Below are 26,155 nucleotides of genomic sequence, written 5' to 3' on the forward strand. Positions count from 1 at the left end.
AGAAAAGCCACATCCCCGGAAAGTCAAAGTTCACACAGAGGCAGCCGGAGCTTGAGTCAGCAATTAGGAGAGGAATAGCAGGTCCCAACGCACACAGCTTACACCAACGATGTCCCTCCCCGTCCCCGAAGCCAAGCATCGTTCCATCCGCCATGTTGGGAGACCGATTGGGGAGGGGGTGCGACCCGTTCCGACACAGATCAAAGTGTGGGCCAACAGTGTCCAGGATGGGGGAAGCAGCAAAATGCTCCGATAACTGTAGGACCGATGTTTCCGAGAACCCTCACCATCTCGTGAAGCGCCGCAACTTCCGCCATTACCATCCGCAAGGAATGGCCACATTGAGTCCGTTCCGCTGGGTTCCATACGGCCGCAGGCATAACGATCCCCACGGAGAGGCCTCCTCTCCGGGGCAGGATACGGCGGAGCAGAAACAGGCCGTGAGGGACGGGCCAGCAACATGCAGCAACATGCAGCAACGCGCGGCGGGACCCCCACCCCGGGGAACCAGCGGTGCTAGTGCCGGGCCTCCGGGCCGGGGCCCCCCACGACGCAGCACCGCGCACCACCCGTCGCCTCACCTCAGATACAGCACCAGGCAGCAGATGGTTGCAAAGTAGTCCAGAATTTTTTTTCGAAAGTTCCAAGGACCGGACCCAACCACCCTAAGCAGTCCGTTGTTGTTCACTTTGGACCCGGGTAGACCAGCAATCGAGACCCCGGCTTCCAGTCTGGATTAGGCCTCAAAACATTTTCGATGTTACTTCACACCAGAACATCAGAAAAATTCCGCGATCACACCATCGGGATGCAGACTAGTTCACCCACACGACTCCGGGGCAGGAGATCAGGATATTCGACACGATAAGCGAGCGTAGGACGGGGGTCAGCGGAGCCGGGAGACTATGCGGCCTTCTTGGTTGGTGTCGTAGCTCCTCCTTCTATTGTTTCTAACACAAATTTATACATTTATGTAATTTTAATATAATTAAAATACCTATACATTATTTGCTGAATACACGTTGTTTGCTTTTCCCTGTTTTATGTGTTACATATTATGCACTGACCGAAATTGCCTAGGATTGATTTCTCACTCAAACTGGGGTGAATGTATGACATTGTTCTGCATTCTGTCCATCAATTATTGTTTTTGCATCTGTTTGGGAGATAGGCATGCCCTGTAAAAATGTCAGATGTGTTGGTCTTTCCAAGTATTTACACAAAATAAATAGCATTTATGTCATAACTCCTGAGGAGTCGTAATAATTTAAATAGCAATATTTTTTCTTGTAAAGCACTATGGGTGGAGGAAGTTTACGCTGACAAAAGGCAACATTGTTTTATGTGTAGCTTAAAAAAATTTATTTTGCCTAAATCAGGAGGGTTTGCATGTATACTCGGAATGTGCTCCAATGTACTCATGATAGCCATGTTAAACATATATGCGAGGGCTTAAGATCTGATGTCACTTCTTATGCTGCCACTTCCTGTGATGTCACGCGCCGTGATGTCACACGCCGTCATGTCACTTGCATACTTTTAACTAGGTTAGTTCCGCCACTTATTTTTTTTAGGGCTTGTGCCCTGGCTGAAACACACTGGCAAAGCAAAACGCTCTCGCATAGGCGAGACCTCGTGGCTTTGACAAAGCTTGTTTAACTGTAACCAGCGGCCATTGAGTAATTGTGGGGCCAGCCAGAAGATAGAGCTTCAATTGCAGACTCTGATTTGACCCAACTGTGGGATCCATTTGACTGTATCCCCATTACTTTGGCTTCCCGTCCAATGCTGTCAAAATTGGGAGCGCTAGCAAACAGGCGCGCCCCCGCGTTAAGCATACGTATAAAGAGGACTTTTATATTTTCAAATTCAAGGAATGATGTCTGCTTGCTCCTCTTCCTGGCGGCAGTCTTCACATCCACGGGCAGAGCCGTCTGCCACACACAGGCAGCCTGGCTGGCTCTGGTTACAGGGAGGCGGCCCGATGTGTGTACATATTTAAATCAGCCTGTTTCGTGCCGCGTTGCCATGGCGACCAGGGCCTAGCCGAAGCTGAAACCATCACACAGCCAGCGGAGCAGGCCGCCCAGGGACTCCCACCAGGAAACAACCGAAGCCCTCCGTGGAAAGGTGAGCGCTTTCAATCTGCAACGTGTTTTGGCTAATCGAGGAATTGTTTCCCCCGCCTCGAGAGACTTTAAGACTGAGGCGCGTGTGCCTTACACGGGACAAAGACAGAGACCGTCACCATAGCCTGGCGTTATCTGGCGGGTAAAATTACAACTACGAGTTATCTGCTAAGTTTCATTGTAGTTTTAGAGTTTTCTATTTAAGAACATAACTACACCACATGTTTGTGTTGGGACATTGGACTTTACTATCACTCCAAATAGCCCCGTGTGCCCCCTTTACTGATATGCAAGCAGCTTCCACTCCGGCTCAGATGACAGAAAAGTTATGATTTTCTTGGGATCTAATGGGTTGTTAAGACGCTCCCCTGCTACACTATTATTAATTTAAAAATAAGTCGATGCGGGTTGGATTTTTAGACGTTTTTAACTGGCGTACAGGAACCCATGCCATGTGTAAAAACGTCTCTGATTGGAGTCCTCCCCTAAAATGCTTAATCCATAAAGCTCTTGGAGTTTGTTTTAACGTGCAAGTGACGTGGAGCAGCCTTGTTGCCACTTTCCTCATGCGCTCGCCCAGTGTTGATTTGTATAGTAAATTTACTAGGAGAAAAGCAAATAGCAAGCACCCCAATGAAAAGAAAACACCGGGGTTAGTTGAACTACTTACATCTGTTATCAGTCAAGTTTTTATATCTGATGTCCAGGTGCTGAAGAGAGTGGGTTTGACAGGGGTTCTGCTGCAGCTGCCGGGTTGATAATACTAGAGAATACACACAGTGCATGCTTATACTGCTTTACGTTTAGTGCCACCCAGCAATGTTGTCATCACTAAACTCATGGTACTTTTTTTTAAACGTCCAGAGAATAATTTCTGGTGAAGTTCTGCAGTCACCCCCAGTTTCATGTTTCCTCTTGAATGATACCACAGGCTATTTGTATATTTGTATGCTGAAGATACACAATATTTCTGGCCTTGACGCAACTTTTGATCAGTGCAATAATCTGATAGCTTGTCTTCAAGATATCATAATATTATCGGGTCTGTAATTAAGCTTGGAGAAACAATTCATTACCGGTCTGCTATCCATATTCTTGTTGGAAAAGAGGGTGTGTCCCTTGCAGGGGCCTTTCATTGTCTCATAAAGTTCATGTTCATATTATCATTTTCTTTATTTGAAGATCCATACATTTTATGACCAGGCGTCATTATCAGGTGGTGCCATTCACTACATTTTCGCCTCTAACCCCTTCGAGGCCATACTACAGCACGCTTGCTCTGTGCCCCACTTGTTAATAATATCCCGACTTCTGACTGGTCCAGTATACCTACTTTGGAACTTCACTTATGTACCTCCTACAGGGAGTCTATATTGTTTATTCTCATTGAAAACAACACTACTCATATGAGGAGACTGTTTAACTTTAGCTGAGTTCAAGATGGCACTCTGATCTGCCATGTTCCATATTATTACATTGCAGATGAGCTTATCGGATATCATGGACCCTTGCTTTTCATTTTGATTCCTGAGTCTCATGGTCAATGTCATATGACCTAGATAAGAGGTCACATGCGCCGGGATACTCTGTTTCTATAGCCTTGAAAAAGTCTGATTACTTATTGATAGTACTGACGAAACACGTGTCGGCTGTTTTTTATCAACTTCAAATTTTATGGATCTTCAAATAATATAAACATGAACTTTATCTGCTCCTTTGTTCTGTCCTAAAATTGGAAACTATAGATTATATACAGTTTAAATACTGTTGTTACTATATGACCCACTAGTCTTATATGTACATGCGTTTCAGGATTGTGCTCTCTTTGACCTCTTGTTTTTGGTTGTACACTTGTCAATCTTTTGATTGGCATTGATCCTTCTTGGTAGTGGGGGATAGTGGTCCAGTAGCACTCCGTCTTTAAGAACTAAAGATTGCTTCTACTCATCCAGCATTATTGTCCATTATACTATTATCTGTGTATGTGCGGTTTTATCCAATTTTGGATACACCACTACCGTTCTCTCTATGCATTGTCTTTCATTGTCTGACACTATCACGGTTGGAATTTAATGATAACTCAATTCAGTAAGTTACTATTGGATAACAGACAAGTTAACATACAAAGATACAGCTGGCCTTCTAAAAAGAACACAAGGCTGCATCTGCTTGTCACTTCTAACCTTGTACTTAGTGGATAAATGCACATCTCTGCAGGAGGGGTGTTAACTTGTGGGCTGTATTCTGGGCAAACAACAGTAAACCTATCTGCCGCTAGCATTGTAGGGCATGTTGCCAGCTTCTAAATGTCAGGCCATGTTCAATCCTTCCTGTCCGTTGGTCTGTATTTTCCAGGGCTGCGCTTGAAAAGTAGTCGTATTCCTGCACCCAACGAAGCTGTGACTGTGACCCAACTTCACAGATGGGTGTGGCAAAGCATGCCCTACCCTACTTGTGCTTCTGTTCAAGTGGTGTGCTACCCTGACTAAAACAAGGACCCCCAAAAAAACAGACGGGAGACAGGCGAACAACATCTGATCAGGAATAGCATACGTTTTTCAAAAGAAAGCTTATAAATACATGGAACTACCTCTCAGCAGGGTTGGTGCTATCAAAACCTGAATTCAAATTAAACAGGCATTGACAAGCCAATAGGTATCAGCTTTGTCTCCTACTGGCTTTAACAATGGTTTTAGCCACATTGCACAGCTATCTTGATGCTGTGCAGCGTGGGTATCTTAAAAAAAGTCTCTGATGAGGCCACTAGCGTAATATTTTAGGACTGTCCCTAAAAAAATGACATGGGTGCGGTTTTCTATTTAGTTACTGATTTATGTTCGATTGGTAACTAAAAATAAAATAAAAAGAGCAAACCAGATTTTTTTAAGATGGCGGGGTAAAGGCGAAGCAACACAGGAGAGGGTAAGGGAGGAACAGTGAAGCAACACAGGAGAGAGTATGGGAGTTGCTGAAGCACCACAGGAGGGGATGCAAAAGCAACAGGGGGAGAAGGGCTGGAGGGGATGCAAAAGCAATGTGGGAAGGGAGCAAAAACAAAATGGGGGTTGGCAAAAGCACCACAGAGGGAGCGTGGATGGAGCACTGGTGAGAAGCCCATGGGCAAGTGCAAGCTGGAGAGGGCATGGATAAGCAATCAGGCAACAGAGAGCGCAACACAGAGTGGAGGGGAGAGACATGCACAAGGGAGATGACTCGAAATCACATCCACTCTAATAGACTGCTTCACACAAAAGAAAAAAGTGGTGTTGGAAACGCAAGCAGTGGAAGCAGCAATGCCAGGCAGTCAAAGAGATTGTAAAGAGGCACTGCTCCATGGGAGGGACAAACACAAGACTGAAAAGCTAGGATACGGATAAGAAGCAGATTATGAGAACGAAAAGGAAACAAAACCAATGGTAAGCAAAGGGCGGGTTACAAGCCCCTATATGTTTGTTGGGCAGCCACAAAATGCCTCACAGTAGACACCTCTTCCGCTGTCTAGTAGGCTCAACCTATAAAGGAACATGGAACAAACAGAGAAGTAAGCACAGTGAAAGTGGAAGGACAGCCTGAGGCCAGGGGCATGGTTTACAGTTGTCTCTGACTAAAAGAGGAAAGGGTCTCGGGTACTATGAAGGGAGAGACAGCTTAAGAAAATACAAGCACAGGCAAATTCAAGCTGTCTCAACTCTATACTATGAGTGCCAGTCGATATGCTTTGCCACTGCTTCTTTGCAAATTTTGGGTTTGATCATAGTAAAAGAACAAAGATACTACAGAAAAAATAAACCTTTCTTAATGTACCTCAGAACTGTGCATTGAATTCAATACTTTTAACCAATATATTTTACTCAGGAAATTCTGAACAGAATTTTAAAAAGCATAACAAATACCATTATTTAAAAGAAAATGCTTGTGAGGGCCTAAATGACTTACTAAGGAACTCAGAATAGAAACAAATTCAAGTGCCATTTGGTTCTTTGCAGTCGCCCATTTATGGACCTCCAGGAAAGGACACATCACCTTCTGCCTCAAACTCCAGCTCAGATAATGCAGCATCCAGCAATATGTGGAATGCAGGAAGTTAAACAAAAAAAATCCTTAAAGTCTACTTTTTGTCATACCCTGGCAAAATATACCTGTTGGCTCTGCTTTTACAGAGTAGCTGAGAGGGATAAGGTTCAAGTCTGAGAAAGGAATGGGGTATTTGTGTGTGGGGGGATATATCAGACAGAAAGCTAGAAAACAAGATGCCACATGGAGTGCTGGAAGACAAAAATTAAATAGCTCCCTGAATGTGGACAGTGGATAACTACAAGACAACCAATCTAAAGGGAGGTAAAGAGCTTGGTCCAGAGGAGCGACAAACACAAGAAGTGGAAGGAAAGCCATTGAATAAGAAGTAAGCAAATTGGGGACAATAAAGCTAATCAATGGTAAGCAATTGGAAGGCTCTAAGCCCACTGTAAGAGTGAACCGACTGTAGATTTTATTATCAATACCCAGGTTCTGAGGCACACAAGATCACCCGATTATTACAATTGGTTCACTGTGTAAGAGTTTGGCATGGTTCAGGCTGGACTTGGCATTCTCTGCAGGGTCACTCCCAAACCTATTGCCCGCACCCCTCCTGTTTTCTGAACCTGTTTTTGTTGGCTTTTACAATGCTGTGCACTTTACCTCTGCTAACCAGTGCTAAAGTGCTTGTGCTCTCCCCTAAAACATAGTAGAATTGGCTTACACCTGTTTGGTACATTTAATTTACTTGAAAGGCCCTCGTATATGGTCCCCTGGGCACCCAGAGCCTGTAATTTAAATGCTACTAGTGGGTCTCACTCATTGTGCCACCCACTAAAAGTACCTTTTTAAAACATGTCTCCAGCCTGCCATTGCTGCCTGTAGTGCTGTTTTAAACTACCAATTTGACCTTGCCAGGCCTAAACCTTCTTTTTTAATACTTATAAGCCACCCCAAATGTAGGCCCTAAGCAGCCGATGGGGAAGGGTGTTTTATACTTAAAAAGTGTGACATGTGTTTCTAGGTTTTTCATGTCCTGTTTGTGAAAAACTCCTAAATTCGTTTTTAACTTCTGCAAGGCCTACCTCTCTTATAGGATAATATTGGGTTACCTTATTACATTTAAAACGTGCTAACTTGTGATTGGGAGCAGGTAGAAATATCATGTTTGGACATTTAAAATCCTCTTTGAGTGTAAAGTTTAATTTCAGATTATAATTTTGAAAATGCCACTTTTAGAAAGTGTATAGCTAAGGGCACATTGCCACGTCCCATCTGTCGCACTGCGAAGTGGGAAAATCATCCCTCCCTTTAACCACTTGATCCAGCTAGAGCCTATTTCTTTAGCTGTCTGTCCTTCTCTGCTTCACAGCGCAGAAGACACAACATCCTGTTAATTTTCAACGAGAGGCACCTCAAGGTCAGATTGCACCATAAGACAAAAGAAACATGTACTGCGATTGGAGGTCGCAGCAACTTTTGTTTCAAAATGATAAGGGTCATTTGAGTGTACTTCACTGCTATCCTGAAAGTGTTGGTCGAGATGTGGCAAATGCAGTAATGTGTCCCCTATGGACAAGCCTTAAATGCTCAATCTGCTGCAGGAAATGAAATCATATTGAAAACTGATAAAGAGGTGAAGTGGACCATGGAGGTAGTTTTCTATGGTTTGACTCTTCCCCTAAATGGAGATACAGTCACATTTTGTGTGGACATATATACAGACTGGATGATGGCCCTTGTGTCTCCCAAAGATTCCATTCCTCATCCAGTTATCAAGGAACCAAACCTGTACATTCAAATGATTGATTTAATAAGCTTTGAAAAATGACGTGAGAAGGAACAGTATGATTATTGATTACATTGATGACTATGGATAAAATTGGATCAAGTGGTTAAAACAGAGGGATGTTTTTGCCACTTCGTAGTGCAACAGATGGGGTGCGACAATGTGCCCTTAGGTATACATTTTGTATGAGCTGTGTGCTGGGGGTGCACAGCATCTGATCGCACGCACTTACGGACAACATGATTTTTGAGCAAGAATTCTAATAAGGGAAGGAGTGCTTTCTATCATTTGTCTTTTACTTTTAGAAAGTTGGCAGTTTCCTGCCCTAAGCTTTCTGAGGCCTTCTAGGAATTTTCAGCTGCCAGGGCCAAGTAATTGCTCCCCCATCAGGAATATGTATTGGGCCTGGACAGTGAACAGTGGGACCTGGGTGTAGCTGGGAGAGGGCCATTCTGCCAGAATGGGAGGGGCAGAGCTGTTCCCTGCCCTACTTACATTTCAAAGGGCTACTACAGCCATACTACCAAAGTAACATGACAACAGCTTTTTGTCACCCTATACGACTTGGAGCCTGAGCAGGGGAAGAAAGGAATTTCCCAGAACCAGATGTAGGCGTGGCCTAGAAGTTTCTTCCTCTTCAAAGGGTGGCTCCAGGTAGACATATTGGACTTCCTAAGCCACTCATCAGTACACTCCTGGACCTTTGCTCATTACAGAAAGACTGTTTTGTTTCTTAGTGGACTGCCCTGCTGCTTGAGTCCTGCCTTATTTCCTAGAGGATTGCCTTACTGCTTGAGGCCTGCCTTGTTCTTCAGAAGACTTACTTGCTGCTTGAGATCGGCCCTGCTATCTGAGGAGGCAGGCTATAACTAGTCCCCTACTCCCAGGCTAACCAGAGTGAAAGGGCTACAGGGACACAACACGCTCCAGAGGCCTCCCTACAACTGCCCAGCTGCCCTGCTGCAACTGGCCCTGCCTGAGCCCTGCTGCCTCTGATGGAGTGAATTCCTGATCTCCAAGAGCTGACTCCACATGTCCTAAACCCTTAGCTTGCATTAGTTGAGCTCCTCCTGTGAAATCCGGAAGATTGTTTTTGTTGATAAACAACCTTATTGGCTATTTACAGTATAAACAATACAACACAAAACATGAATAATCCAACAAGCACCATTCACACCAGCTGTCAGATTATCATGTGCTTTGGTTATTCCACTCATTGTAGTAGGTCCTTCAGACCAAGTCCATAGTAATCAAGCCATTTGCCCCAGATCTTCACTTGTTTCCTCAGACAACCCCTAACAGCATATATGGGCTCCTCTAGCAGTATGCACCAGTCCATTCCTGTGCATCACTTGCTGTCCGGCGTGCTCCGCTCTTCCTCGCACATGTGCGAGTGGCAGTGGCATGTGAGGGCCACGGACATCACAAACGCGTTTCGCGTTTAGTGTACACCTTGCCTCGTGCTTACCTCACTTATGCACCTCCCTAACAATTCGGACGCACCGGCGTAAACCCACTTCAGGTGTCTGATTGTTCTGCTTCAGGTCTTTGCTTCTTTCCGCATTCTCCTTTCGGTTGCCGACGGGCTCCTCGGCATGCACAGTAATTTCTTGAGTCTTCCTCTGCTGATCCTGTGTAGATCTTCATGGAAAGCGTCGCTCATTATTCCTGTGACAAACGAGAGGAAAATACAAGTATTACAAAAAATCCATATACCATCAGGACGGTAACAATGTTTATGCATGCTTGGTATTATGGATAGGAAGCACTTATCTGATGTATGCATTCCACGGTGAGTGGAGATCCTGTTCAAAGTACTGATACATCTTACTGACTGTAAAGACAAAGAATATATATATATATATATATATATATATATATATATATATATATATATATATATATATATATACATATATTGCACCACGTGTCAACTTAATGAAGTCGAAAGGACGGCAAGCACTCAGGTATCCGATTTGGTGAATTATTTATTGCATACCCCCCTCACCCCACACAGACGCGTTTCGCTATACAAGCTTCGTCATATATATATATATTATTAGTATCTTAATGTTGCACGGTGCTAATTATTTACATTTCATGGACCCAAACCTTTTTGTGTATTTTTTATCCAGTATGAGAGAATTTGTTTTTTGTTTTTTCCTGGTATATATTGGATGTGAGATTTTGGGGCTTAACTGGATTATTTCATAACACATGTTGAGGAGTTACACTATTTATTATTACATACCATACGGCATATTTACATGGAACACTTGATCTACAACTTTCCTTTTCCTTCTATTTTTCTAGTTATATCAAGACTGTTTTCTGTTCTCTACTTTTCTATACCTAATTACGAAAGGAAGAGAGACTGTAACCAGGTAGATATACTAACAGAGTAAATCAATATACATATAGATAACATTCCCTTTTTTAGTTATAGAATAACTCTTGTGTTTTATTTCTGTTCAGGAAATACATACCAACAGCTCCATCCAAACGCTGTGAGAGACGCCCACCTGAGACACATCTCCTTTTCACTTTCCTTGTTTTGTTTACCCCTCTTCCCCATCCCACCATTGAGAGCTTTGACTTTGTTGGGCTGGTTCTGGTGGATGGTGAAGTTGGGTTCTAGCATCGAATCTTGCATCTCGCTCCTGCGGAAACACTAGGAGTGACTCATCTCCATTTGCGGGCAATGTCACGTTTGGCCATGATGGTACCCACCCCGATTAGGCAGTAGTCCCTTCAGCTGCCCCCCACTTCGTTGATAATTCCGAATAGTTTTCTCCCACCCCACTATCAATAAAACCCGTCCACCAACAGTCGAAGACCACGTTTGTGACCTTAGTGAGGCAGTGTGGGATCGGGCTGTCTTACCGGATTGCCATCAGTCGATCAAGTACTATGAGTGAGAGTTTGGGTCTGTAAGTCGGATCGTCCCACCCCGTCAGCCCCTTGTTAATAACCAGCAGATGCACTGTTTTGTAGTAGAGCTGGAGATATGCCATGCCCATTCCACCATCGTGCACTGACTTTCTGCATTTCTCCTGCGCTAGGTGGGGAGGGTGGTTGGACCATAGGAAGGAGTAGGTGACAGGGTCCGAAACCTGCTGCGGGCGAGAGGGAGGTGGGAAGTTTTGGAATACATACAGGTAATGTGGGTCAATCATCATTTTGAATAGGGCGACTTTCCCTAAGATCTACAGTGGTAATCACACCCATCGGTGTATATCCGCTTTCGTGGTCTGCATGAGAGACATTAGATCACAGTTCTTCAAACTGTGGGGCGCGCCCCCCTGGGGGGGCGTGGATGGGTTCCCAGGTGGGCGCAAAGGCCTCTGCCAGCACATGTAAACGAAGACGCCTGGAAGTGCAGCGATATTCATTTGCTTAATTTCCAGGCTGTCTTCATTTACTCTAAAGGCCTCAGAGTGCTGTGGGGCCAGAGATCAGTGGGTGTGCTGCTGGGGGCTCGGCTGGGCAGTGTCTGGAGTCTTAGATTCCAGCAAAGTCGAGTTTTTCACGGGTCTTTAAAGACCATTTCCATACATTTGGAAACTGGTTACCTAAGCGTAGTTTTTTTTTCTTTTTCCAGTACCCCCTGGGTCCCGACTATTCCTTACATTTGCATTTTAAACTTACTGCTGTAGTGTGAAAATGCATTTCATGAAAAGCAATACAAAAAAGGGTTGCCAATAGAAAAAATGCTAGCCATGTATGTTTAAAGAGCCCTATAAAGACCTTGCTTTGACACTAAATAGGGTCTTAACTAAAAAAATATGTATTCATTTGTAATGTGACTTTCTGTCTGTTCCTTTTATTCTCAGTCATGAATGATTCAGGCACCCCTAGAACACATTTAAAAGTACTTTATATTTGCTTTTCGAAGTACGCCCAGATCAGTGCTTTAAATAGGGCTTTAGGTGACTGTTTATTTTTGTGCCGTCTGCAACATCAAAATAATGAGCTGGCAACCCTAATCATAAGACTGGAAGTTTTTTTGCAGGATCAGCACATTATTTATTTCCTTCACCCTCGATTCCCTGATTAATTCCATAATAACAATAGTTTAACATATATCTGAAACCCTGCGCCCGCCAATAACATGCTGATTAACTTCAAGTGTTTTATAAGTCTCATATTTTGTGTGGTTCATAAGCTAAAGAAAAAGTATTCCTGAAATCATCTCATAAGCCCCGCTCCCTGCACGCAGCCATGTCGCTCCCGCTCCCCCAATCCTTGCCATAAAGTTTTGGTGGGGGGCCGACCTCAAAACATTTTGCTTAGGGGGGGCTCAGAGTAAAAAAGTTTGAAGACCTCTGCATTAGATTAAGGTTTCTGGTGACCTCAAGGTTTGTGGAAATGCGAATCCCAAGGTACTTTAAGCTCATGTGCTACATGGTTACAGAAGTGTGTCACATATCTCCTCGGCAAAGCGGCACCAGCAATGATTTGCTCTGGTTGACACAGCGGTTTGAAGCCTCCCCACATAGCTCCAAGATTTCAGTACACCATGGAGATTCATGGATGTGAGAGGAAGAGAGGGATGTCATCCGCATATAATGCCATTGTGGTCTTCATTGCCCTTTGACCAACACCACCCGATGCCTTCCTGTCGCGTTGTAGCAGCTGGGCTAGGGGTTCTATCGCAAGGGTAAAGAGGATCGGGGACTTCAAGCAAAGGTCCTTGAGAGACTAGGTAAATGGGTAGCCAATATGCTGTAAGGCATTGTTAAATTTGGTGATATGGGGGTGATTTTAATGTATGACTCTGTCAATAGGTTTTCTCAGAGAGCACGGATGGGGAATGAGACCATTGTGCTATCAGACACAATTTACATTGTTTATATGGACGGAAAGACTGCCATGATAGCAGTAAACATTGTGTGCAGAGGGGTTTACTATAGTGGATTCACCCTGCCAACCCTTTGAAAATACTATTGGGCGTCACAACTGACTGTGATCAATGACTTGGTGTTTGGTTCGCAGCAGAGCCCAGTGTTAGTCACATTGAGAAGGGAGACTGGTGAGGCACTAATTTGGGAGCAAACCCAGAGGCCATCGCCAACACATATTGCAACAGTGATCAGAATCTAGCAAAATGTAAACCCAATTAATGAGATGGGATGGTAAGCCTACCATAGGGCCATCCAGTCAGAGCGGGCAGCTTACTATGCAGCCAAGATCAAGGGCAGTAAAAACCCTGCTAAATGTATCTTTGGTATACTCAAAGATCTCAAACAGCAAGGGTTACCCCCGCACCTCGCATTGCATCAGATGAGCAATGTGAGGCTCTTGCCTCCTTTTTGGTGGAAAATGTGGAGAATATCTACAACTCTTTCTCACCAGCTTCCCCAGTCCTGGGCTCAGCGATTAGCCCCTACACAACCTACACTCTTGTGTCCTTTCCTTCCATCTCGCAGGACAAGCTGCGTGTGCTATGCAACAAGGTAAAATCAGGTTCCCCTGCTGACCCCGTTAAAACCAGAACATTTTATGAACTCCTTGCCCTTGCTTCTGGCTCCTCTGTATCAGGTGATTAATCTGTTCCTGTCCAGAGCAGTCGTTCAGAGGACATGGAAACAAGCCAAGGTGACCCCCCTGTTAAAAAAGCCTTCTCTGGATACAACCTAACTGGAGAACTTTCGTCCCATATCTCTCCTGCCATGGATATCTAAGATTCCTGAGTCCCATGTTAACTCCATTCTGACAAGCTACTTGGAAGATAACAACATCCTGGACGTCTCCCAAAATGACTTACGCCCTGGCCACAGCACAGAATCAGCACCACTGGCAGTGACTGTACATCTGAGGGCTGCATTGGATGAGGGACGTACGTCGGCACTGATTCTATTATATCTCAGTGCCGTGTTCGATTCAGTCTCCCACTAGATTCTGTTGCAACGGTTGGAGGAGGTGGGGATCATGGGGCCGGCCCTTGACTGGTTTGCCTCCTTCCTCTCTGAGAGGACCTTTCAGGTGTCGGCTCCCCCTTTTTCCTCTCGGACCCATACCATTCAACAAGGGGTGTCACAGGGCTCAGCATTGAGCCCTACGCTGTTTAATTTGTATGTTCAACCTTTAGCAGCGGTGGCTAGGAGTAGAGGCCTGACACTGATATTGTACGCTGATGATACTCAGTTGGTTGTGGCACACTCTTGCAGTTCAGCTCAGGATGCCAGTACGTTCCTGAGTAATTTTTTGGCCATCTCTGAGTGGATGTCTGCTATTGCATGCAGCTCAACGCTAGTAAGACTCAAATCTTGTTGGTTGGGCGGGATGGCGAGCTGTGGAGCGAACAGTGGTGGGCTACTACTGTGGGCCATGTCCCCATCCCCAAACAGTTAGTAAAGAACCTGAGTGTCTGGGTAGATTCCGCTCTTCCAGGCCCACACCAAGAAAGTGGCAGGAGCCTGTATGGGCATTCTGCGTGGGCTTAAACTATTGTTAGGATACTTTGACCCATCTACTCAGCAGGTCATCATCCAGGCTGCCATCTTGTCGAGATTGGATTATGCCAACTCACTATATTTGGGGGCTAATAAGTCAGAGATTCTTCGACTGCAGAGAGTCCAGAACGCAGCGGCCAGGACCCTTCCTGGCCTACCGAGGACTTGTTTTACCTCTGTTGCCATCCGCCGACTTCACTGGTTGCTGGTGACCAAACGGGTGGAATTCAAATCTTTGTGCATCGCTGTTAAGATCCTTAATTCCTCCTCCCCGGCCATCTTAGCCTCACTGCTCGTGCCTTATAATCCCCTCTGCAACCTCCGCTCAATGGGCCAATACTTGGCGGTGGTTTCCAGGGTGAAGAGAGCGCGGGCGGGGGGACGTGCCTTCTGCACACTGGTGGCCAAGCTTTGGAATTCTCTTCCACTGTCCATTCTTAGTCTAAAGAATTATCTGGCATTCCGCAAGGCAACCAAAACCCATCTTTTCCCTCCACCCTAGTCTGTTTATTCTTTGGTGGTCCTCTCCCTCTGACTGCTATTAGCACGGGGACACCCCTTTGCTGGGGCAGCTGTGCGCTCTATAAGTCATATAACATAACCTAACTTACATTGGAAACTAAATTTTGGGTCGCAGCAACAATGAGATAACTACTGAAACTAAAGGGATACCAGAGGTAGGATTGTTGGCAGATCCAAATTGGGTGGCACATGGGACCAGGGGTGGGGCTGACACTTAATTATGAATACCATCTAGTAATCTTTCAGCAATATGGCAATCTCCAATTGTCCCATCCACTGACATTTTAGGGCAACTCGAGAGGTAGGAGATGAGCTCCCGCTGGAATATAGTATGTTGTCTGCCCCACTCTACAAATGTGGTATCCCAAGTCTACAAAACATTACCCAATAATTTCCAGCTACTACTTGATAGGCTCAAAACCAGGTGGGACAACGACCTGGGATCCTTTAAGAGTTTGGCTGGAATGAAACATGTAAATACCAGAGGTAAGTGGCCGTAGGAGTAGGCTTTAGCCTTGACCATACTACATTATACTTATTACAACAGAACACAACTGACCCGATTTGGTAGAACCCAAGATAAAAGTTGTGCAAGCAATCCTGGAAGGTGTACACTTCTTGCACATATTATGGGCATACCCGATATAAAAACCTTCTGTAGTGAAATTAGACAACTAAAGCAATTGGGTTGGAATTTTGAAATGCCAGTGGAAATGGTTTTACTTGGAATCTGGAAGTACATCTCCACTCCCAGACATTAAAAGTTTTTTACAACCTACCAATGATGGTGGCCATAATATGCACTGCCAGTTCAATAAAACATGGGGAGCATAGAGAGATAAAACAGACTCTTGTCCCATACTACTTTACTACAATAATTTGAGAAAAAACAGATAGGCATGAAAGTAACGAGTCATAAAGGGTGAAATACCTGAAAGAGTGCAATAATTGAACTGTGGGGGAGGGCTAAGATGTCCCTGTCCAAGGTCTAAATTAGAAATTATTTGGTTACTGAGGGCCCAATTTAGAGTTTGGTGGATGGAGTGAAGGCAGTCAGAGTGGAAGAGGACTTTACGTCAGTCGGTAAATGCCGTTAACAACTAATCTTTCTCCCCGCAGGGAATCACAATGCAGTCGTTACAACGACTGCGTTGTGATTCCGCATACCATTGCTCTGCAAGTCGGAACGACGACTTGCGGAGGGGGGGGGGGGGAGGTGTTGGATTTAAAATCCAACACCTTCCCTATTGTCCGCGCAGACTGGAGTTGGAATAGTAAATTATACTATTCCAACATCCAGCGCCCCCCTCTGCAAGTCGTTGTTCTGACTTGCGGAGTAATGATATGCGGAATCACAACGCGGTCGTTGTAACGACCGCGTTGCGATTCCCTGCGGAGTGAAAGACTGCGGGATGGTATCATATATATTCACGTCAGCCACCTGCTTTGACTCCATGAGTCAGGCAGAATCAAGTTGACCACTCTTCCACTGGGGGGAATTGAGATTTGATTCAGCCTACTAAGAGGTAATCTTAGTTCACTTTACACACACCTGGAATTCTGCACTACTAACCCAGCCCTTCATTCTCACAAGGGATTGTCTTACTTGAAAAAACCTTAAGAGCTCCTCTCTACTATAGAGAGTTGTAGCCCACACCAGGTATCATTGGTCCTGGTGTGAGGAGGGACCCAATGATGAAGCATGACACCTAAGGTTGGATGCGGGATCTTGCACTTAACAAAATAAGTGCCTCTAGGACAGAAACATGTTTTTTTCAGATAATCACACGTACCTCACTGTGCTTCTTTGTGTATTACTCTCAGACAGTGAGACAAAGGGGGAACATGTGTTGGCAGGATGGGCCATCTCTGACTTGATAAGGGGACAGAGCTATCACCTACCACACTTTCACATCACAAAGACTCTGCCTCAGCACATGCACAGTGGGTTTCACACTAGTCTTTTGTGTCCCCAGTCAAGTTGTGGCCTGGGCAGGGAGACAGGCAATCCCAGATATCTCTGTAGGGGGAGGACTCTAGAAGCTTCTCCCACTTCAAAGTGAGCACCAAGATTAAATATTGCACCCTCAAAATGTCTTTAGTACACCTCTGGACCTGTGGAAGGCTCCGTATGTCTGTTGTGCAGCTCTGCTGCAAGAGGGAATGCTACTTTACTGTCTGAGTGAGAAGGACTGGACCTACATCTCGAACCCAGGACCACCAGAGCAACTCCAAGGGCTAGTTGACTGGCCTCCTGATCAGAGCCACAGGGGCAGAAAAGGTCCCAACCACCTTGAACCTTTCATCAGGACTCTGCTTGCTGTGAGTCCTACGCGCTCCCCAGGTGGTGCCACCCCAGCCGTGGACCCTTGGAGGTGAGCTTTAAGGCACTCATCCAGCCCAGGTATGGTCCATTGGTCAGAACCAACGCAGTGCAATGCATCTCCACATCGGAACCACAACTGAGCGTCATATTCCCGATGCAGGGCCCCACAGCTCATTGGAGCACCTCTGCACAATGCATCCTTGACACAAGAACTCGCATCGCAGCCCCACAGGTCCCAGCAACTGCTGCATCCTTGAGGCAGGACCTCGCATCACAGGTCCACAGTTCATCAGAACTGCCACTGTGTGATGCATCTTCAATGCCGGATCTCGCAATGCTCCGCAACCAAGATCTAAGGTTCTTTGTCCAGCAGGCCTAACTTGGTCCCTGCACTCCATCACCATCAGTCCGAACTTGTGACTTTGTCCCAGTCCAGCAGGACCAGATAACCACAGTTGGTGCTTTGTGCTTTGACCCCTTGGCTGCGGCGGTAAGTCCGCCGCAGCACTAGGGGGGAGGGGGGCCACGCGGCGCTGCCATGCTCGTGACGGAACCACTCCGTCACGAGCCTCGGGCACGCTGTGCTTGTGACGGAGTGGTTGCATCACGGCCCCGCCTGCTCAATAGAATGCTCAGCACAGGCGTGAAATCACTGCCGCGCAGGCGTGGTGGCCAGGTCGTGACTGAACCATTCCGTCATTAGCCCAGCCCGTCCGTGGCTGGTGACGGAGTGGTTCCTTCACCAGCACCCAAAGGGTTAAGCACTATTTTTACCTACATTTTTAAAATTGCATATCTCTTGTTATGCTAATTGGATTTTCGTTATTTTGCTTTCAAAATATTTATTACATTTTACTCCAGTTTGTTAAGATGGTGTGGCATTTTTCTTTTGTTGTGTTTTCACTTTATTCCTGTTTGTGTGCTGCATAAATACTTTACGTATTGACTCTAAGTTAACTCTTACTGCTTTACTGCCAAGCCACAAGAAGGTTGACCCCCAGTTAATTTGTGGGTTGCTTGTGGTTCACTAATTGTGGTTACTGCTTGAATAGGGTTTCACCTCTCTTAAGGGAAGCTGGTTTCCTACAGGTGAGACCAGCCATGCTTTATTTAAAATCCCTGGGAAACATACGCATTACATTTGCCATGGCAAATTTCCTAGTGGCAGCGTCCAGAACAAGAAAATGTATGAACTAGTCAAACCAGTATGCATAACTTTTTAAATTCTTTTTTAACTATCATGTCAAATTAATTCGATTGCAAAGAAATTGTTTAATAGTTTTTTTAATTGTAAATAATCTTGTTTTTATGTACTTTGTATGATTTTAACTGAATCGAATAAAGTTAATTTGACTGACTGACTGTTTCACCTCTCTCAACCAGTAACGCAATTTCCTACAGGGAGTGCCAAAGTTTCTGCGGTAAGCAGGAAAAACACTTCCTCATGTCCTCACTTTCTTGAAGCAAGGAAGAGTCAGCAGGTGTATGGCCAGAGGATTTCAACAACTGAGTATGGAAATAGTGAGAAAACCTTTCATTAATGAATTCAGAAGCTTGATTATGAGATGACTTAAAAACATTGTAGAGTGCCCTAAACCGTACTCATTGAGACACCGGTAACCAGTGCAAATTGTACAGCAAAGGTGTAGCTTGGGCCGAATGAGAAAGTTTGAAAATGAGCCTGGCGGCATTGGTTTTTTATTTTTTTATAAATAAACTTTATTCGATTTTAGGCCAAAGAACTTGGCCGTGTAAAAACATTCAAATACGGCACTTGAGTAGTACATTATTAAATAACACATCATGGCCAATTGCAGAGGCAGTGTACTTATATGAAAAGGCAGACACTGCATGTGATGCTCCATGCCCCCCAACAACAGTCTAGTTACAGAAGTGACCTAGCCATTTCCCCACACCGGCCCATGTTTTTGGGGGCAACCCAGTGACTCAAAGACCACACACTCCTGCTGGGCACACCAGTCCACACCTCTCCTCCACTGTGCGAGGATTGGGGGGTTAGGACTTAACCACTTTGCGACTATATCACGCTTAACTATCAGGAGGGACATGCCCAGAAATGTCTTCTCCGCTTGTGTACCATCAGCACCCTCCATTACCCTGAGAATAATTAGAATAGGGGAGAGAGGGACCACCCATCCCAAAACCTCAAAGAGGTCTCTAGTCACTGCAGTCCAGAAGTGCTGTATCTTCGTGCATGTCCATACCATGTGATAGAAATCTGCCGGATCATCCTCACGGCGAGGGCAAGTAGAGTGGGGACAGAGGCCAGCTTGGTGGATACGGTTGGGGGGAGATATGCGTAATACAGGTAATATGTCTGCACCAGTCTTAGTCTGGAGGAGTTTGTGAGTAAGTGGGGGGCCATCAGGGCATCGCGCCAATCCTCATCCTTCAAGGGGTCCACTGAACCCTCCCAATGAGACTTGAGGGGATCAAGTGAACTGGGTGAGTTAATAATGCACCATTGTAAATTACCACCAGTAGTTATGGGAATGCACTGTCGGAAGGCCAAGATAAGTGGAATTTGTGTAAGAGAGAATTATCACCGAAATCACTGTATCTAATGCCTGGGATGACAGAAAAGGGGCCATCTTCCTAATAGAAAGGAGCAGGGTGATACAAGTTGCAGTGTCATACATTTTACCCATAATGTGCCTATAAATAAATCAATAAAAACAAATGAGATTGACTGGAGAGAAGAAACAGGGAGAAACATATGACATATGAAAAAAAGCATTAGAACAAAACAAGATTCTTGATTACATAGTCATCAAGGTTTGCTACTTGATGCTATAGTTCAAGTTTAAGTTTATTTCACGTTTATTCGACCGTAGGTCCACAAACAATACATGTCGATAAAAGGTTCATCCAAAAAGTTACATAAAACATTTCATTGACTCACATAAACCCTCTAAAACATATTTGATCTAAAAGCCCGCGATTATCTGTATTAAAAATAGCTATTTGTTAAAACTCGTTAAAAAGATATAAAACTGCCTTCCCTTTTTGCATATATTTCCCCATAGCCACAGCAATATCTAAGTGGGCCATTTCTGTCATCAGTGTCACAGCCTGGGTCCTAGTTTTAATCTCATATTTCATAAAAATTGGTTTTAAAAATGTAATACGTAAGTCCAAAAACTTCAGACAATCAAATAAAATATGCAGCATATCACATTTGGACCCTAAAGAGCAAGTGCAGCTTCACTCCTCATTGATCATAGCCCGTTTTACCGAGTTGTTCATATAACAAGGGTTTACCCCAATTCTTACCCTCAGAACCTCATTTCGTAATTGGCGGTCCGGTAACTTATCAATGTAGGGGAAGCATTGATCATTATTCCATGCATCAATCATAAAACAGATCGAAGATTTACTTGCAAGATAGATTTTGTCCTGTGCATGCGATATTTCCTATAGCATGTATGTTGCATACTGGTATACCCAGCGAGCTACATTACATCAACCACTTGTGATATAAATGCCCCATGACAATTCTGTGGAACAAGGCATGGTATCCCTCCCAGTACATATAGGTTGACTATTTATTTATTTGTAGAGTTTTATATAGTGCTAGCTAGACCCGGAGGCATAAGAGCGCTTTACATAGATGTGGAGTAAATATACAGGTACACTAGTTGCATTGGTTACAAGAGAACAAACACGAGAACAAGTCAAAAAGGAACATAACAGGTGGTGGGGGAGGGGAATTGAGCCCATAGCTGGACATCGGACCAAGTTCATCATACCGGCAATGAAGATTGTTAAACATCAGGAGTCCCTCAAAGTCAATGTCCATAAACCCACCAGACGACTCGGGGGCAGGGAATCCATGGTAACCCGGGCCGGTCTCGCTCACCTAGCTGGAGCACCCTGGCTGTGGAGAGGGCCAGAAGCAGGGGGCGAAGTGGATGTCTCAAACGGATCATCATTATTGATAGGGAGTAGGTGTCGCAATGGTGGGGTGGGGGAGTCGTCAAGGGGTGAAAGTCAGGCTGACAAAACCATGTCAAAGACCGGTCTCATGCGGAGATCTCAGAATCCGATCAACGCCGCCAAGATAGAGGGCTCGGGTCTCAGTCACATCGACCAACCGCACAACATGGAGGAATTTCAGATCCACCAAAACACCAATCAGGGAGGAAATCAATCTCAGGGTGCTGGACTTGATGGGTGTTATATTAAACAGGGTTAAACCCAAAGTAAGTCACTGGGACCTGGGTAGATAACTGTTATGAACAAAGGGGTCCAGGACTGAGAGACACGAGATACATGAACAAAAATAGAGGAAATTATTCAACACAGATGAGAAAAGAGTGCTATGTTTTTATTCACAAAGCACTTTATAAACCTTATCATTGGTTATAGGATGCGTATCAAAGAAAATTATATATTTCAAAATATTTTGTGTCCACATAGGAGAAAAGGGATAAGGGAGGTGGAGGGTGCTGTGAGGGGATTCAGTGAAGATTGGTGAAGAAAAACAAAATATTAATTTACGTGACATATAAATACAATATTCAATACTCATATATACAATCCTGAAATGGTCCCCCTAAATCGGGGCCACATACAAGATCTGCACATGTCAATACAATTCTTAATAACCAGGCTCCTATGACAGCTGTACAAATCTTGCTAGCAGTAGAAGCTGGTGAGGTAGGCGAAAGTTGTCTACGTTTCGACCCTATTCCATGTAGGGGTTGTTGCCCTTACAGCGCGGGTCTTCTTCAGGACAAGTGGGGACGGTGGTCTGACCTCCTTAAAAGACGGACATGTTGCCGGGCGTGCCGCGGACCACGCGGTCTGATTCAGTCGACCGTGTTGTGATCTTGTTTTACGAGGATCGAAGTCCGAAAAATTAATTAATTCGGATTTCGGTATCTATCCAACTATTTTGAGAGCACGGGGATGCCGCGTTGTTGAACCTGAGGGCAATGAATGCTCACATCTCGACTAGCGTCTCCCGTAACCAGGAGGTGAGGTATAAACGTAGACAACTTTCGCCTACCTCACCAGCTTCTACAGCCAGCAAGATTTGTACAGCTGTCATAGGAATTGTATTGACATGTGCAGATCTTTTATGTGGCCCCGATTTAGAGGGACCATTTTAGGATTGTATATATGTGTATTGAATATTGGATTTATATGTCACGTAAATGAATATTTTGTTTTTCTTCACCAATCTTCACTGAATCCCCTCACAGCACCCTCCACCTCCCTTATCCCTTTTCTCCTATGTGGGCACAAAATATTTTGAAAAATATAATTTTCTTTGATACGCATCCTATAACCAATGATAAGGTTTATAAAGTGCTTTGTGAATAAAAACATAGCACTCTGGACTTGATGGGTGGGCAGCCACGGGGAACAAGATGGCGGAAGACAGGAACTCACCGCTCTCTCCTCGGTCGTCAAGGAATCACTCAGGGACGCCAGGGCGGCAGCTTCGCTGCAAACACTTGCTGCTTTGTCTGAGGAAAGCGACTTGGTGCAAAAAGCAGAAGCCACGGGGTGTAGAAAAAGGAAGTCGTAGCAGGAAGCAGAGCAACCATGGCCATGCCCGGAAGGTAGGTGAGGGCCGTGAACCACACCGGAGGGGTGATCCCCAGCCCATCTCCTCTCAGCTGCCAAGCAGCTCAACCGTGCTTTGGCCATGAAGCTTGTGATCCACTGGCGGCAGTCTTTCCTGGCTTATCGATAGCTGTTGTAGTCAGCCTCGACTCAATCGGCGAAAGCCGAATATCGGCCCTGGAGAATCATGGGCACACAGTCCACAGATGTGGAGGTGGTCCAATGAGGGGCTTTTCCCAGGGATTTATGCCAAAAGGCAATCCCTTACCGGGGAGCTTCCGGCCGGATCTCGGAACCCGTCGGCCGAGTGTGGTGACTAGTGTGGTTGTGTCCCTCATATGCGTTACCAAAGTAAGTAATTGTCTCAGGGTAGGCGAACATCAGACTTCTCCTCCACTTTCTCCAAATACGTGTCCAACAATGTAACCTGTTCACCTCCACCCCACCTGTCCCTCTTACAGGTATCTGATAGCACTGCCACCTCTGCATATGCCCATCTTGAGGTATCCCTCCACCAGTCTTGGATGAAGGGCACTACTGTGGCTTTCCAGGCCATAGCAATACGTTGTTTTGCAAAAATGAGGTCTAAGTCAATAAAGGAACACACATACTTCGATGCTTTGTGACTGGCCATCACACCTAGAAGGCATGTAACGGGTCCTTTGGTATCAGCCTACCCATCACCTCAGTGACACCCCCCTCACTACAGCGCCCAAGAAAAGGGACACTGCAGAACAGCGCTACACCATATGTAGAAAATCAACCTTAGTCTTACTGCATCTTAGACATTAAGTGGATTCCTCCGATACATACTCCCTATCTGTTTCAGGGTAAGATGAGCATGATGAACGTAGTTATGTAATTAGATTGTGTGTAGTTGAACCTAGAGGTTGTATAGATTCATTTAACAGATTTCATCCAATTATTCTCGCAAGGATCTATTTCGAGGCATTGCTCCACTAGACCTTCAAGATTCGCTTGGTTGGCCCAGACGATTATAGCAACACAGAGTCCTGCCAGTGACCGCCTTTCTAGGCGCAGTGTGTAAATAGCATTGTTAGTGACTGTGAAGTAGTGGGTACTGCACATCCACTGTTCCAGTACCTGTGTGCCTGTTGTACCAGTGCAGCATACAGCAGGGTGTGATTGGGCCCACCCCAAAAGTCTCACACAAACTATTGAAAGACCTCAATGTCTGTTCTGTTCCGGTCCGGTCCGCGCCGGGACCGGGCTGAGGGCCATATCCCCTGGCCGATTGTACAGCACCTACGGCATCTCTTATTCGCGTACGACCCTATTAGAATTCAGACCATCGTCCGATTTAAACTGCCCACGACTAGATCCCTCACACGATCTCAGTGTGACCTGCCCACATTGCAGCTATTCTGTCCCTCTATTTATTTATTTTATTTATTTTTAGCATTTATTGAGCGCGAACAATTGCCCGCAGGCGTCTCGGCGCTGTACTGTATTACCCTCCTATATGAGCTTGGAAATGTTTTCAGAGGTTGAATAACAAGTTTTCAATTTCTTCCTAAAGGACATTAGGTTTGGACTTGATCTTATTGTTTGTGGAAGAGTATTCCATAATCTTGGGGCGGCAACTAGGAAACGTCTGTCTCCCCAGTTGACCAGCCTAGTCCGTGGTACTACCAAGTCATTCTGTCCTGCTGATCGTAGCATTCGAGTGGGAGTGTATGGGACAAGATGGTCGCACAGGAATTGAGGCGCTTGATGGTGTAGTGCCTTGTAGACGATACATAACGTCTTAAATTTTATTCGATTCCTGACAGGTAGCCAGTGAAGACTCCTCAATGATTCTGCTATAGGCTTGAATTTAGGAATGTTAAGGAGAATTCTGGCTGCTGCATTTTGGATTGTTTGCATTTTCTTAATTATCCTAACTTGGGCGTTTGCAAACAGTCCATTGCAGTAGTCCAGTGCTGATAGGACCAAGGCGCTAATCAGTGTCTTTCCCACATTTGTAGGGAGAAAAGGAAGGATCTTCCTCACCAGACGTAACTTGTAAAAAGCCGTGGAGGCCGTCTGATTGGCGTGAGCCATGAAATTTAGATTGTCGTCAAAGATGACACCCAAATTTCTCACTTTCGTGACTGGTTTGGGTGCGGCGCCAAAAGATGATGGCCACCAAGTTGGGGACCAGCTAGGGCTGAGGTGGCCAAAAGTGACCACCTCGGTTTTGTCGGAATTTAATTTCAAACAGTTTGCTGACATCCATTTTCCAATGGCCAGCATACCTGTCTTGAAATTTTCCGCCACTGCTTCCCCATCATTTCTGACTGCCAGTATCAGCTGTGTATCATCTGCATATGAGGTAAGGTTCATCCCGTGCACTTTGATGGTGTTGGCAAGGTCCGACACATATATATTAAATAGTGTCTGACTCAGGGATGAACCTTGAGGTACCCCACATGGCAGTGATAGCTCAGCGGATTCAAACTGGCCCAGTATAACTGCCTGGGTTCTCTCTGCTAGAAAGGACGCTAGCAGATCTTTTGCCAGGCATCTATCGCCCATCCTAAGCTGTTGACCACTATTAAAGACCAATCATTTTTAATAGCACTCATTAACGCCCGCTCATTATGCAAACATAGCCAGGAAGTAGCTGATCTCATCGTTGATAACAAGCTCGATATTCTTTTTGTCACCGAAACTTGGACCAACGAGTCATCAGAACCAGACTTGGTCACCACGGTACCTAGTGGTTACAAAGCCTATCGGCAAGACAGAGCAAGGAAAAAAGGAGGCGGTCTAGCTATTATAGCCAGAGACCGCTTCACCGTCAGAACCACTCCAATCCCTTCCACCTTCTGTGAAGCACTACAGTTTAGAATAAAGCTTTGCACCCTCTTCAATTTCAAGGGAGTTCTGGTTTACCGCCCTCCAGGGACAAAAATTGGTTTTCTTGCCAATTTTACTACAATGTTGGAAACTTTAGCTACAGAAAACACACTAACTGTTTTAGGCGATCTTAATTTTCACTTAGACCAGGTTGACCAAACCGACACAGCCACCCTTATATCGGACATGGAAACACTGGGACTGAAACAATTAGTCGCCATGGCTACACACTCAGCAGGCCACACTCTAGACGCCATATTCTCTAATGTGGACTGTCTCCAAATAACGGACATTCTTCCAATGCCGTGGACCGACCACTATGCCATATTTGGTAAAATCACTACCAACTCCTTCCAAAATAAGAAACTCGCCACAATAGACCATGCTCCCTTTAAAGATTGGAAGAATATAAATCTAACAGAGCTGAAAACTCAGTTGGACAATACATGTCCAGTGGTGT

General features: G+C 45.1%; 1 protein-coding gene across 1 annotated transcript in view; it reads left to right on the forward strand.

Annotated features, from left to right (window-relative positions):
* Positions 1-2,037: 2,037 nt before the first annotated feature.
* The window catches only part of LRRC56 (leucine rich repeat containing 56), a 594,120-nt gene continuing 570,002 nt past the window's right edge, over positions 2,038-26,155 (forward strand). Inside the window, exon 1 of the mRNA XM_086958939.1 lies at positions 2,038-2,130. The gene's annotated coding sequence lies outside the window, so the exon portion shown is untranslated. The remainder of the gene's footprint in view (positions 2,131-26,155) is intronic.

This window comes from Lissotriton vulgaris, chromosome 2_1 (genome assembly GCF_964263255.1).
Source record: "Lissotriton vulgaris chromosome 2_1, aLisVul1.2, whole genome shotgun sequence".
Lineage (NCBI taxonomy): Eukaryota > Metazoa > Chordata > Amphibia > Caudata > Salamandridae > Lissotriton > Lissotriton vulgaris.